Source organism: Canis lupus, chromosome 4 (assembly GCF_011100685.1).
Source record: "Canis lupus familiaris isolate Mischka breed German Shepherd chromosome 4, alternate assembly UU_Cfam_GSD_1.0, whole genome shotgun sequence".
Lineage (NCBI taxonomy): Eukaryota > Metazoa > Chordata > Mammalia > Carnivora > Canidae > Canis > Canis lupus.
Window position 1 is genome coordinate 67,835,905 of NC_049225.1, and position 14,980 is coordinate 67,850,884.

General features: G+C 42.6%; 1 long non-coding RNA gene across 5 annotated transcripts in view; it reads left to right on the forward strand.

Moving 5' to 3' along the window:
• The window catches only part of LOC111095619, a 33,651-nt gene that overhangs the window by 9,829 nt on the left and 8,842 nt on the right, over positions 1 to 14,980 (forward strand). For 2 of the 5 annotated variants that reach the window (XR_005358513.1, XR_005358517.1), the window contains exons 2-4: positions 8,196 to 8,313; positions 8,878 to 8,955; positions 14,185 to 14,283. This is a non-coding gene — a long non-coding RNA (uncharacterized LOC111095619). Of the gene's footprint in view, positions 1 to 1,027; positions 1,445 to 3,072; positions 3,234 to 7,156; positions 7,278 to 8,195; positions 8,314 to 8,877; positions 8,956 to 14,184; positions 14,284 to 14,980 lie in introns of all 5 variants that reach the window. The other 3 variants (XR_005358514.1, XR_005358516.1, XR_005358515.1) reach the window with 3 other exon arrangements.

A 14,980-nucleotide genomic window follows, 5' to 3' on the forward strand; every position in this document is an offset into this window, starting at 1 on the left:
TGTTTGATTAGAATTTCTAGATCAAACCTTCCATTTGTGAGGTCGGAGGCCTGTCTGCTGTCCTGCCTGTGCTCGGCCAGATCTTAACCTGGTGGTAGATCAGAAGCAAGCTTTATTTCAAGCTCTGAGATAGAGAAATCTCAGTTTTTCTGCTTTTCACTCTACTCTTCTGCCCCTAAATCCCCAAACTCCTCTCCCTGACATACATACTACATACACCCCCAGACCCCACACATACACTTGTGCTTAGGAGTAGGAAAATGGACTTGAGCACACAGTCCATTAAGTATAGGCCTATAATGTACTTTTTCATGTTTGATATCTAATGCTTCCAGGTGTGGGTTATCCTGGAGAAGAGCTAAATATCTTGACAAATACTCTTCTTTCCTAATACTCTCTTCTTTCTCATTGAAGGCTAAACACTGTATTCACAATTTTTAAAAAAGATTTATTTATTTATTTACTTTAGGGAGAAAACATGAGCAGGGGGAGGGGCAGTGGGAGAGGGAGAGAGAATCCTCAAGCAGACTCCATGCTCAGTGTGGGACCTGACATAGGGCTTGATTCCAGGACCCAGAGATCATGATGTGAGCTGAAATCAAGATTCAGATGCTTATCTGACTGAGCCACCCAGGTGCCCTGAATTCACAATTTTTATAATGAAGCCATATCATCTTTTTCTAGGTCTAACACTCAGATATTTGAGTAGTTGGCTTTGTCCTTAAAATAAAATTTATGAGTTTTTCCCCTTCCAGTCCTCCCTTTAGAAAACACCCAAGAGTTCATTTTGCATTTTGGGTAGTAAATTTAGGATTATAATCATTCAAAAACAATATGTGAATATGTGAATAGAGCAGATTTCCAGCATAAAATCTGTCAATGGGGTAGAGATCATTTGTTTCAGTAGCTTTTGTTTTGTTTGTTTTGTTAACTCTCTGGCTGTTGACAAAGGGTCAGTTGTTAGAATTTGACATCGAATAATTTTTCAGGGTTAATTTTCTTCCTCTTGTCTAATTTTTTTTTTAAGTTTGGAGTCATTGTATGAAGATTATTAGACCCATCCTATCCTGGCAAGGATGCTGTATCCCAAGGATTCTGCTTCCATCCGAAGGACAGCTCTTCTGCACTTTGCCAATTTCTGTGCTCCTTCTACCGACCCTGAGTTTTTATTTAGAAGGTCAAATGCTTGAGAGATAACTTGATAAAACAGTCAAGAGGGACACGAAGATCTGAACTCTTTGGTCTCCTTTGGGCTTTGACCTGAATCCCATGTACACTTGAGTTTAGCAGGCCTCAGAATGACCAAAGACAAGAAGCTAATTGGCCTTTGCCTTCTCAGAAAGGTCCTCTTTCTCAAGTTCTCTGGACCATCAAGCTTTCTCCAGCAATCTGAAGTGCAGTGATTGAACACAGCTTAATTAATGATGACAGGAGGCAGCACTGAGTACGTATGGTGTTGGGGAGCATACACTAGCTATATTGTATGCAATCTCTTTTCATCCTCAAGTAACCAATAAGATCATTACTTTAATTTATGGGTGATGAGGTCTATACAACTCCCCGGGTAGAGCTTTTTCCTAAAGTCTGTGTCCCACACCCATAGGCTGCTTTCTGAATGCCCCAGTAAGAGTAAAAGCTACCATTTATTTAAGATCTGTTAACATCCCAGGCACTAAAATAAATAAATAAAAATAAATAAAGTCCCAGGCTCTGTAACAGCAGCCTTAGGTAGGTTATCTAACTTGGCTACTTCCTCATCACCTTATTAGTTAGCTAGCATTACACCATTTGCTTATGAGAAAATTGTTTCCTCAGAGAGTTTGAGTTTCCCAGCTAGTAAAAGAGAAAATATTCAAACCCAGTATTTCTGATTGAAAGAAAAACATTGCCTTTCCAAGGCTATTAATTATGACCTTGCTTTCTTAGCTAAAAATTAATATATGAATTCAAATCAGATTCAGTGTGCAATGGGGCCTTGCAATAGCTTATTTGAAGTCATGATTGTCCTAAATGAATAGGGAGACATGTTGACTGACCCCTATTCACAGTAACCTCTTGTCCAATCTCCTGCATGCTTCAACCTAATAGATATTAGCTAGCTGTTACAAAGGAAGCAACGAGATGAAATAAGTCATCCCTGTTAGGCTGTTGTGTCTGTTGAGTTGTGTTTTGTTTCCCTCTGGTGTGAGCAATGGACTGCCTCAAATTATGGAATGCTTCAAAGATTTTCCTGTTTTCCCGTTACTATTTTTATGTGGAATTTTAACATGTAATTGCCAACTTGACAAGAACTCTTTTTTTCCCCTCTCTCTTCTTGAGCAGCATACAAAAGATCCAAGTTTCCTATTGGCTCCCCTCTTCCTCTCCACAGCTGATTCAAAGCCTCCCTTTGTCTACACTATAGACAATTCAGCACCATGTGATTGCTTGTCCATTTCTTTTTTCCCTTTAATAATTAGCTTTGTAAAGGAGGGTAATTAACCCCCAATGGAACCTCTAATTGGTGGGTTTCTTGCTGGGCCCACTTTCTTTTTTTGGGGGGGGGCCACTTTCTAATTCCTCTGAAATCACATATTGGGTAGGCATCCATGCACCCCAGGAGTAAAGGGAGTATTGGTGGAAGGAAGAGAGATGGAGAGAGCCCATGAGCTTGCCGGGGAAGAAGGAAGAGGTTACAAACCCATGGATGCTGAGACCTCCCTGCCCTCGTTCAGTTATCTTCTGGATTATACATGAGGCAGGTGGCCTGGGCTCTGAGGGGTCCTTAAAGTAATGGCTTGGTGGTCTCCTCACCAAGATTGCTTTCCCTGGACTGACTCCTGGTTTCTGACCCCAGGGTAGATTAAGGTCTGTGCCATCTGGGGCACCTGGGTGGCTCAGTGGTTGAGCATCTGCCTTTGGCTCAGGGCATGATCCCTGGGTCCTGGGATCGAGTCCTCATCATGCTGCCCACAGGGAGCCTGCTTCTCCCTTTGCCAATGTCTCTGCCTCTCTCTCTCTGTGTCTCTCATGAATAAATAAATAAAATCTTAAACAGAAAAAGACCTGTACCTAACCACTTCCCATTTTTAGCTAGAGCCTGGGCACTGCTTCCTCTTTTACGTCTGTGACCTGAAGAAGAGGAAGCACGGGAAGAGGAAAGGTGACTCCCCAGAGGAAACAGAAGCTGGGCTGCCTCCAGAGGCTTAAGTAAGACTTAGCACTTCTTGGAGCAGAGAGTGGACATCCCGAGGGTAAATTCTGGATCTTAAATGTTTGAGAATCTGGGGGCAGAGGAAAGGACAAGGAAATCAGACCAATAGGATCTGGTCAAAGAGGTTGCAGCATTATGATTAGGGGACCTGTGTCCTAGACCCAGTGAAGTGGGTGAAAAGGGCGACATTTCTGCCCATAGAGGGTTCACCAGGGTGCCCTCGAGATGGATGAGAGGTTTTTATTAAAATTTTACACCAGGTTACTAACTTCAAATATGTTGATCTTCCAATCCATGAAATACTCAAATTTTCTAAGTCATTTTTGCTGTTTATTCATTTCTGGGCACCTTTTCCCATGTGTCAGGAGAAGGCACAAACACAGCACGCCCGCCCCTGCAACAGGTGTATTTACTCTTAATAAACCACTGATACCAAACTCAAGCAGGCACAGACGGCCTGCATTTGGCCAAGTCTCTGAAGCTGAGTTTCTTCCTTTGTAAACGTGGGAGAAAATACCTGCCTCATCTTTTTTATAGGGTGCTGTGAGGGTTAAATGGGTTAATAAATTTTTGTTCATTTTTTTCAAAAGATATTTATCAAAAGTCTATCTTGTGTCCAGCTTCTTCCAAACTTTGGGGTTCTCAGTCAACGTTATAGACAAGGATCCTGACATCAAGGCATTTATAGTGCCTAACGCTGCATAGCTGAAGGCAGACGCTTAACGGACTGAGCCACCCAGGTGCTCCATCACTCTCATTTAAAAATTTAAAAATTTTTTGGTTACAGTTATATTTTAGTTCCACGGGCAAGACAGAAACTTATAAAAATAATTTCATCTTTCATGAATCATTTATTAAAAAAATTTCAATGAAGACGGTATGTGGGTGGGCTTTTGACTGAAATAAGTGCTATTCACATTGCAGCAGAAAATGTGGTGGTATTTTGTGTCATTTGTGCCTTCTTGGCCCTGGAGACTGGGGAACACCATAAGCATGGGAGGTCAGCCACACGTGTTACTGAGGCTGGAAGTCCCTCTTGATCTGGTGTTTTTGAGGTATCTTGGGGGTGGAAGTATGAGTGTGTAATATGTATATGAGTGTGTGTATATTTGTGAGAGTGTGCCTGTGTGAGTGTGCGTGTGTATGGGGAAAGAGCAGGAGACACCAAAATCCAGGGGAGACTGTGGAGTCCTCCAGCCTCAAGGAGTTTCTCTGGTGGTACAGAGGGTTGTTTCCTTTGGACCAGAAGTCAGCATCCTGGTTGTATGTGTGTGTGTGTGTGTCTGTCACGGAAGGGGATTTGTCGAGGGCTGACCACATAGCCTGGCAAAGTACAAAGCTGGGGTTCGAGACAAAGTCTGCTTTTCAAGAGTCGTGCTGTTGGGGAGACTTTGGCCTCTGAGACAGCGCTCGTCTCTAAGTTGTTACCTGTGTATTTTCCTGAATTATATCATGTTAAAGAAAATTCTATGTGTTTGTATAAATATTTATGTGCATTCTTACTGGTTAGGGCCCTATCATAAAACACACAAAAGGGAATTTGTGAAAAGGGGTGAGTGAGCACAGTTTAATGGGGAGTGGTTATAAAGGCGGGGCCGTGATAAAAGGAAACTAACTTGGTGAGACCCGTGGTGTGGTGCGGGGAGACACTGCTTGATAGCCCTTGTAGCTGTTAGCAGAGGAATGCAGCTGCTGCCTGGTCCAAAGAGATCAGGGCTCTGATCTCTGCCTCTTCCATCTCCTGCCAATGTTCTCCATTCTGGTATCCGGCCAAAAACTGAAGGCAAAGAACCCCTGGTGATGCAGGCACAGAGCCGGTGAAGAAGGGTGGGGAGAGGTGGAGAGTAGACCTGGAGGGGAAGGTGGAGAATGTCCATGACAGGACCCGGCCACGTGGCAGGCTCTCAGCGAGGTGCTGTAGGGGCATAGTAGGCGAGCCTCGGCCCCTTCTAGAAGAACAAAGTCAGTAACTCTGGGAAAGCATGATAAAGACTAGAGCTAGATTAGCATCACCGTCTGGATAGTGGCTGTCTTATGACAGAGCAAATGACAACTCCAAATCAATTGTGAAGCTGGAATCCTTACACGTAACATGGCTTTATTCAACAGTGGTGGTTGAGCCAAAAACCTGATATTGATATGCAACACCGTTCTTGTCTCTTTCTCTGACGGGATCCTGTTAGGGAAGTGGAGGCCCTGACTCTTAGATATTTGGCAACCTGTTCTCCTTGTCAGTATAAACTGTTTTGCTAAAAGCATTAAAAAGTGTTTGCAGGGCACCTGGATGACTTGGTTGGTTGAGTGTAAGCTCTTGATTTCAGCTCAGGTCATGATTTCAGGGTCATGGGATTGAGTACCACGTTGGGCTCCATGTGGGGTGTGGAGTCCACATAAGATTTTCTCTCTCCCTCTGCCTCTGCTCCTCCCCTCCTCTCAAAAAATAAATAAATAAGACAAAAGGTGTCTGCAGTAACAGAGCAGAACGGAGGAGGGACCCACCCCTACTCACCTCCCACACCATGGGCCAAGCCAACTCATAATGTCCTGTCATCTCAGAGAGGGGGACGGTTGGCCACTGTAGGAAACATAATGAAATGTGAAACAAGATAGTACGTGATATGTACATGACATTACTGAACTTAAGAAACCTGTCACAGTTCTATGTGGCCACAGGGTAAATATCACACATACGTGTGTGTGTGTGTGTGTGTATGATTTTAAATACATAAACAAAGACAAATTATGTGGATTGTGTAGATCTACATAATTCCCTGGTGTTAGATTATTCCCTTCTCATCTCGGTAAGTCTCTGTTAGGATGAAAGGAGATGTGGAGGTGGGTGCCTGTGTCAGGACCTGTGTCAGGACCTGTGTCAGGTCTGTTTGGAACACAGGCTTTCTAGTCTGACCTTGTTTTCAGAAGCTGCTGTTTTCAATCACCTAAGACTGAGCTTTTGGGGGGCATACTATAGAGGTGTACCATAGAAAGTTCCTCTGGCTGGGATGTAGGGGAAAGGAGCCCCGGGTTAGCAAACAGCACATGGGTATACACACTGCTAAACAAACAAGCACTCCTAGGAGTATGAAGGGTGGCGGTGCAGGTTCTCAGGGCGCTTCTTCTTCCAGCCGCTGGGCTGCTTGGTGTGGGAGAGCTGAGCTGGTCCTTGTCACCAGGGGCCTGAGAAGAAGGAGATACACCACAGACCTGAGGACATAGTTCAGGAACCAGTCTGTGGTTTGTCTTCCGAGACCCCTTAGTGAGTCATCAGAGTCAGCATGCTGATAGTTTAAGGCTTGCGGACTTTCTTTTCATGACTGTGAATGGCATGTATTTATTTATTTTTTTAAATCCGAGGGTTATAAAGTACCAGTATTATTAGTGGAAACACTGGGTGGAGGAATGCTGTTTGGACTAAATGCCAAAACACAGTTTCCTTCTGTTTTCTCCTTTGAATCGTGTTAACCCACTTAGCTATGGAGAGTTGACAAAGAGCCCATGGAAAGGTAGCTGGGCCTGCCACGGCGGGGCGATGGCAGGGGGGGTCTCTGGGCACCAGCAGGTGGAGGGTGCAGTGATGAAGGGGGGCGAGGAGGAGGAGCAGGGCTCTCGAGTCTTCCTGCCCCCCCGCTTTTTTGCTCAGCTGTCCCACTGCTAGAACAGGGGAATGATATCCTCCTCCTTTCCCTGCTTCTCTCTTTCTGTGGCAGCCATACCTACCCCTGTACAGAGTTGGGCTTGGGTACTGTTCTACCGACCATTAGTGTGTTCCTTGGACAAGTTACTTAACTTTCTAGTTCCCTCATCTGTAAAAAGGAAATAATAATAGTCCTGAAGCATCCTCAGGATTCCTTGAGCTCATCCACTGAGAGCACTTAGAACGGTGTCTAGCAACAGCAGGTTCTCAGAGAAGGCTGATAAAACTCACTGCTCCTCCTGCTGATAACCTCTTTGGATTTCCCCAAGGCCCTTTGATCACCGACTTGGGGTCCGGGAGGCCACGGGTATAAGCAGCTAACTGGGAAGTGGAGAAAAAGAATTTGTCAACAGAATCCTCTTCTTTCTGGAAATTCCTGAAGATGGTGAGGTCAGTGAAAACAGCTGATTAGGAGGCATCCAATAAGTGTTGAGGTTCTAATGATAAGCGACCCCTTCAATGTATGCTGTTGATTGTGCCACCCAGATGTGGCCCTTTGGCCTGCAGATCTGTGGTGGGCCATATGTAAGAAAGAAATTATTCATCCAGAAGTGGAAAGAAGTCATGTACGTAATGAATGGGAGTAAAAGATATGGGAATACCTATAGATGATTAGGATTAGCACCAAAAATCTTGACTTGCTTTGCCTGAGGCTATGGAAAGGACTTCACTTCTTGCAGTAGGATTGAGAACTTGAGCAGAGTGAAAAGTAGCAGGACTTGGTATGAAGAGTTTTGAGATAGAAAGGGGTAAGGGCAGAGATGAAGCAGAGAAATCATTGCTATCACTTTCACCATCAATAGATAGATACTATTTACTAAATCTCTAGACAATTTTTATCTCATAAGTAATATACCCCTGGATTTTAAAACCAGACCATTTATATGGAATAATCTTTTTTTTGTTTTAAAGATTTTATTTACTTATTCATGAGAGACGCAGAGAGAGAGAGAGAGAGAGAGAGAGAGAGGCAGAGACACAGGCAGAGGGAAAAGGAGGCTCCACGCAGGGAGCCCGATGTAGGACTCAATCCTGGGACTCTGGGATCATGCCCTGAGCTGAAGGCAGATGCTCAACCACTGAGCTACCCAGGTGTCCCTGGAATAATCTTAGTTAGTTATAGAGTGTTTTTACTGTATTCTGATTATAATAAAAGCCAAACCATATATATTCAATTCCTGAGCACTCAAGAAAACTGCCTTTCCCAGTGCTTTGGGACTAGATGATTAGTTCTGGCCAAAAGAACATTAGCAGTAATGACGCAAGCCAGCAACATTTGCAGATTTTCAATTCTCTCCCCTTTTTTAGGAGGCGGAGCCACGGTTGGAAGGGAGCCTGTATCCTGAGTCAAGACTTAGAAGAAATCCACCTGGGAAAGCCACCTAACCAGCATCAGAATGCAAAGTGGACTAGAAACAAAACAGCGGTATTAAGTCACTAAAGTTTTAGGATTTTTCTGGGGGAAGCTAGTAGCACTAATAACCCTGACTAGGACAGCCTTAGACAGTAAATGTGACTGACCAGTGTTGAAATCTTATTAAAATAGCCATGGCATTTCACAGCAATAATAATTTGTTTTGCCTCCAGATTTCCCATTAAAGTACAAATATAAAAATATAATGTATTATGTGATCAAAAGGCATGATGACATTTGCTGAAGTCAGAGACCCATGGAAATGCATAGATTCATTCATATACTCAGTATTGAACAAGTACCACCAATGTGTCCTTGGCAATGGGCTAGGTGCGAGAGGTACACGCAGTTTTTCTGATTGATAGTTTGTGAAGGGCTTGTCTACTAGGATTGAGATCTTTTATTTGTACTTAGTGTTATTATACATAATCTGTATACCCAATGTGGGGCTCAAACTCATATCCCTGAGATCAAGAATCACATGCTCTACTGATTGAACCAGCCAGGTGCCCCCAGAATGGAGATTTTTTAGATCTAAATGAGAAACTTGAACTTTCTATCATGCCTCCTCCCCAGTTTTTATTCCTCAGTCACACCCAGGAAGGACAAGGAAGGAACGCCAAACTTTGAGCATTTGGACTCGCCCTTTGCAGTGTAAGTGGAAACAACTGCCTGGTTGAGAGGCCCTGGGCTGGGTGGGGAAAGAACAGGGAACTTCATTAACCAGAGATGGGCGGGTAGGAGAGGACTGTTTACTTGCTTATGGTGAGATAAGAGCCAGGAGGAAAGACAGAAAGACAAAGACAGAAAGGAGTTTCTCACCAAATTTTTATTCAGAATAGGTTGCAGGAGGTCTTACAGGATGGGAATCAAGGCCCTAAACACGCACGGTGCAGGAGTACAGGGTGGCAGCTGGGGTGCAACAGACCATGTGACGGGCTGCCTTTCCATAAACTGTTACCCGGTGCGTCGGCATGATCACGGTCATCTTTATCGCTGTTGTAAAGAGAGATTATTGCTGGGGCCGAGCCCGGCTGATCAGGACAATCACGGACCACAGACGTGCTGCTCGCCATCATCGCCCTCATTCTGGGCACATCATCCTTCCTTGCTTGTCATTCTCTGTCACTACGTGACTGTCAACAACACCAAGAAGCAGGGATGAAAGTGGCATTTTCTCTGCCCCAGGGTTCCAACTATAGTTGGAACAACTCCGAGCAACCTAATTATATGTGTTGTTGGATTAACTGGAGGGAAGGGGAAATCAAAGCAAAAAAGAAATAATTACTGAGATTTTTCCAAATTTGATTCTTTTTAAGCAGAAACTCAAGATCTAAGAATCTCAGTAAGCTGGGAGCACAAGAAAAAAGAGGGAGAGAACATACCAGTGAAAGTAATTTATTAATTTATAGGGGCAGCCCCGGTGGCCCAGCGGTTTAGCGTCGCCTTCAGCCGAGGGCCTGATCCTGGAGACCCGGGATCGAGTCCCACGTCGGGCTCCCTGCATGGAGCCTGCTTCTCCCTCTGCCTCTCTCTTTCTCTCTCTCTCTCTCTTTCTCATGAATAAATAAATTAAAAAAAAAAGAAAGTAATTTATATCAGTAGTGGAAATCTGTAAATTATTTTTCCTTAAAAGAGGTCTGTCTGAAGTTTTGAAGAGTCTGTTTTAAATAAATTGCTTTTCTCCTCTAAGTCAGTACTGCAGTGGGAATAGTTTGATTTGTTTTAGCAGAACTCAAAACTAGCTTGGATATTGAATAGGTCTCATTGTTTTGCTCATGTCCTATTCATCTTGGTCACATGCTCAGGCCAGACTAGCGTTGGGATTGTTGACAACCGGGAAGAGGACACACCCAGCACCTTGGCAAAGACGGCAAGGGGCAAGGAGCACAGTCTGTGATCATCTGGATCAGCCGGGCTCGGCTCCAGCAATAATCTCTCTTTACAACCGATACAAAGTGTGACTGTGATTATCAGACACATTGTGTATCAGTTTATGACAGTTGCCCAAGTAGACCATGAACATGATAAATGTAGACAGACAGAGACAGTCTGTCTCTGGAAGAGGCCTTTGAAAGGTTAAGATTACTCTTCCAGGAGAATCTAAGTGATAATCACCAACTAGAGCATGGAGGTCACTGGGACCTGGCAGGACAGGCTGTGACTGTTGCTGGGAGGCTGGTGCATGAGCTCGGAGTTCAGATGGCGTGGGTACCTGCTGGCTCAGTTGCTTAAGTGTCTGCTTTTGGCTCAGGTCATGACCCCAGAGTCCCGGATCAAGTCCGCCACTGGGATCCCTGCTCAGCAGGGAATCTACTTCTCCCTCTGCTCTTACCCCTGTTTGTGATCTTTCTCTCTCACTTTTTCTCAAATAAATAAAAAAGCTCTTAAAAAAAAAAAGTTCAGATGGCTTCCAGGAAAAACAGAAAGGTAAATATCCTCTACTTCTGCTTCTGTAGGAGAGGCAAAACGGAGGGCTGCTAGCTTAGTCCTTATTCAGTGAAGGGTGAGTGATTATGGAGTACATGATCAGGTAAAAACTGACAATTCAGAGCACAGGAAGCTTACTCTTTAAAAACAAACAAACAAACAAAAAAAAACTTAATTGTAATTTTAAATTTTAAAAAGGGGAAATTATAGATATACCTATGGAACTAACAAATAATAATTTGTCAGATTTCCTATAGATCTTTTTTTTTTTTTTAAAAGATTTTATTTATTTGAGAGAGAGAGAGAGAGCACAAGAGCATGGTGGGGTAGGGAGAGGGACAGAGGGAGAAGAAGCAGCAGGCTCTCCACTGCGCAGGGAGCCTGATGCCGGGCTCCATCCCAGGATCCCAGGGATCATGACATGAGCCAAGGCAGACACTTAACCAACGTAGCCACCTGGGCACCCCAATCCTTCTTTGTGTTTATGGAAATTAAGTACACCTACAATTAGTCACACCCACCACGATTTTTAAGTTCTCTTACTTTGAAATGAGAGATCGTAATTTTCTTTCTATAATGGTTACTCTTGTGTCAACAAAATCCCCTAAAGAGTCAAAAAATCAATATATCTATACTTTTTCTGAACAAAGCAACGACTTTAGAATTTTTTAGAACAAAACAATCAGCTTCCCACCTTCTAATGTTTTAACGTTTTAATCTTACCGTGTCTAAATCCCCATCCTCAGTCATTATTATCATTGTTATTTCAAAGAGTCAATGAGGATTTACCTGAGTACTTATCTGACTCCTTGAACGCTATTCTTTCCTTTTCAGTTCCGTTTCCCAAAGTACATCCTTCAGGGGTTCCTTCAAGGACTATCTGAACAAGTATGCCACTCATCGTGTATGGCACACACACTCAGACTTTGCTTATTCAATTTTCTTTCTCCTCTTGAATGATAATGTAGCTGACAGGTCTCCTCAGCACTCTCTGTTTTGTGGGCTTAGTTTTTTTTTTTTTTTTTTTTTTTCTGTTGGGAAGCCTACTTTAGTCTAATTGTAACTCCGTAGATAATCTTTTTGTTCTGATTACTGTTAGGATCTATCTCATTATCAATGGTGTTCTGCAGTTTTACTCAGAGGAGTGTAGGTGTGGATTCATTCTTACTTGTTTAATTTAGTATTCATTGTGATTCTTCAATCTGGAAATGTAAGTCTTTCATTAATTCTGGAAAATTCTCATTGAATATTGCATCTCCCTCCCTGCCAGTCATTCGATTCCCTCCTTTGTAGCCTGTAGATCTTGTCCAAATTCCTCTGTCTCTGTGGTTAATTTCATATCCTTCATGGAAAATTCGGATTCTATCCAACATAAATTCTTACAAATTCCTACCCCATCACCTATAGATGTTTCAATATTTGCACTTATTCTCGTTTCTTTACTTCTGTTTACATAGGTATTAGGACGTAGACTTTGGTGTGAAACTCAGGTTCACATTTGTGTTCTATTCCTACCAGATGTTATTTAATAATTTCCAAACCTCAGTTTCAGCCTGAGTGGAGGGTGCTGAGTGGAGGTAAAAAGAGTATGTGCCTCTTGTGTTTGTTGTGAAGGTAAAATTAGATAATGTGCAGAACACTTAGGCTGGTACCTGGCCTAGTGGGCATTTAATAAAATGAAATAATTAAAATCGTCCTCCTCGTGTCATCTGATCAAGGCAAATTCCTGCACCTGCATTCAGTATCCAGCTCTGCAATGTGCAGAATCCTTTTTCTCTTGTATTTTCAACTTCTTTGACTCCCCTAGAGCCTGCCTCACAGGATATACAAATATTTGGGTTTCTTGTCTTTCAACATAGAAAGCTCTATCTCTGTTATCTCAAGGTCTTTTCCAGTTATCACCTTTTTATCTTCCTTTCTCAGTCAAATTTTCTTTTTCTTCTTTCTTTCTTTCTTTCTTTCTTTCTTTCTTTCTTTCTTTCTTTCTTTCTTTCTTTCTTCTTGAGAGAGTGTGCGGGAGGAGGGGCAGATGGAGAGGGAGAGAGAATCCTCAAGCTGACTCCCCGCTGGTTGTGGAGCCCAAATGCAGAGCTCCATCTCATGACCCCAAAATCATGATCTGAGCTGAAACCAAGAGTCGGCTGCTCAACCAACTGAGCTACCCAGGAGCCCCTAAATGCTTCTTTTTAAAAAGAGCTTCCACTACATTCTATGGATTATTACTCTCAAATCACCTTTCAACCAATTTTTTAAAAATCTTTTTTTTCACAAAATCAGCTGTGGGTTATAAAATTCTGTGTTTGTTTTTTAAAAAACTATTTATTTATTTGACAAAGAGAGAGAGAGCACAAGTAGGCAGAGCAGCAGGCAGAGTGAGGAGAGGGAGAAGCAGGCTCCCCTCTGCACAGGGAGCCAGACGTGGGGCTCAATCCTGGGACCCTGGGATCATGACCTGAGCTGAAGGCAGACACTTGACCGACTGAGCCACTCAGATGCTCCAAGTCCTGTGTTTTTTTAAAAAAATTTTAACTATTGCACATAGTTAACCAGTTTAATTATGACAATGGATAAAAATAAACAGGTTAAGTAAGTGTTTTATTACCATTGCTACTCAGCACAAGAGCTGGGAACCTTGAACCAAGTTTCTTTGAAACCTAGTTGGAGTCACTAGATTAACACAACTGTGATGCCTGCTGTACTTTTAGGATTCTAGTTACATCATCCAATAGTTTTTAGTGGTTAAGTCTATCAGGTTTTCTGGTATCTGTAGTCTATAGTGTCCTATAGTTGATCTGGGATATAATGCTTTAAGTCCCTTAAGGGCTGGATTTGTGGTTTGTTTTTAATCTGGGGTGCCTAGCACAATGCCTGGAACACTGTAAGTAGTTGAATCTCTTTTGAATGAAAGAAGAAAAGTGTTTTGTTTGTTTTTGCCATTTCTGCTCATTAGTTCCTCTGTCAACTCTTCCATTCATTTGAACACTGAATCCAGTGATTCCTAATTGTGCAAAGAGGTGACTGATCCACTGTGAGGTGTACTGACTGAGCTACTGAAGGAAATATATCATAACCCTCCTGTTTGTTAGAAGGGTCAAAAGTCCAGAACCCCTGAAAATCTGATATTCCTATTTAATGATTTCACACACACACAAATCTTGTTGCTTCTGATAGATTGTAAGAAGTTAGCAGAAATTCTTTCTTCATCTTGGAGATGTTAGACTCACAGAACATAAAAACTAGAAGGGAGCTAGTATTATTTGGTCCATTGATCATATTTCACTGATGAGAAAATTGAGGTCTTAAGAGTTTCAGCAATATGCCCATGGTTGGATCTTTTGCAGTGGCTAGCAAACTGTTAGGCACATAAAAATGTGTTCAATAAACATTCGTATGCATGAAAGAATTACAAATAAAAATCAGATGGACATCAAAGCTGGCTTGCCTTTCTACTAGGTTTCTTCAACTTCCAAGGACAAAGGTGTAGTCAGAAAATGTGAATTGGACTTGCCCTATATCTGCCGATCTGTCTCATCCTTGAGTTCTTGTGACATGGTAAGTTACTGTATCATCTAAGTGCTTATTATTTTAAATATTTTTCTGTAATGTTTTTCTGCATTTTAAATGTTCTGAGAATATCTTATTTTGTATTGGTTTGCCTCCCTCCATTATACTCAGCTCTGGCACAGTGTTGGGATTTTATTTTATTTTTTTAAAGGTTTTATTTATTTATTTATTCATGAGAGACACGGAGAGAGAGGCAGAGACATAGGCAGAGGGAGAAGCAGACTCCACGCAGGGAGCCCGACGTGAAACTCGATCCCAGGACCCTGGGATCACGCCCTGAGCCAAAGGCAGATGCTTAACCGCTGAGCCACTCAGGCATCCCCAGTGTTGGGATTTTAATAGTGGTTAACTAAGTCCTCCTTCACTGATTACTGATAGATTAACTGATGCCTAACTTCTGAGTAAAGTTGTTATGCAGGTAGCATTTACTTTCTTTGAGTCGAATACTGTCACTTGACGTAGTTTTAAAAGTAAATGAGTGAGTAAAGGGTAAATTCTCATTTATTTATTTATTTATTTATTTATTTATTTATTTTGAAGATTTTATTTATTTATTAGAGACACAGAAAGAGAGAGACATAGGCAGAGGGAGAAGCAGGCTCCATGCAGGGAGCCCGATGCGGGACTCGATCCAGAGTCTCCAGGATCACACCCTGGGCCGGAGGCGGTGCCAAACGGCTAAGCC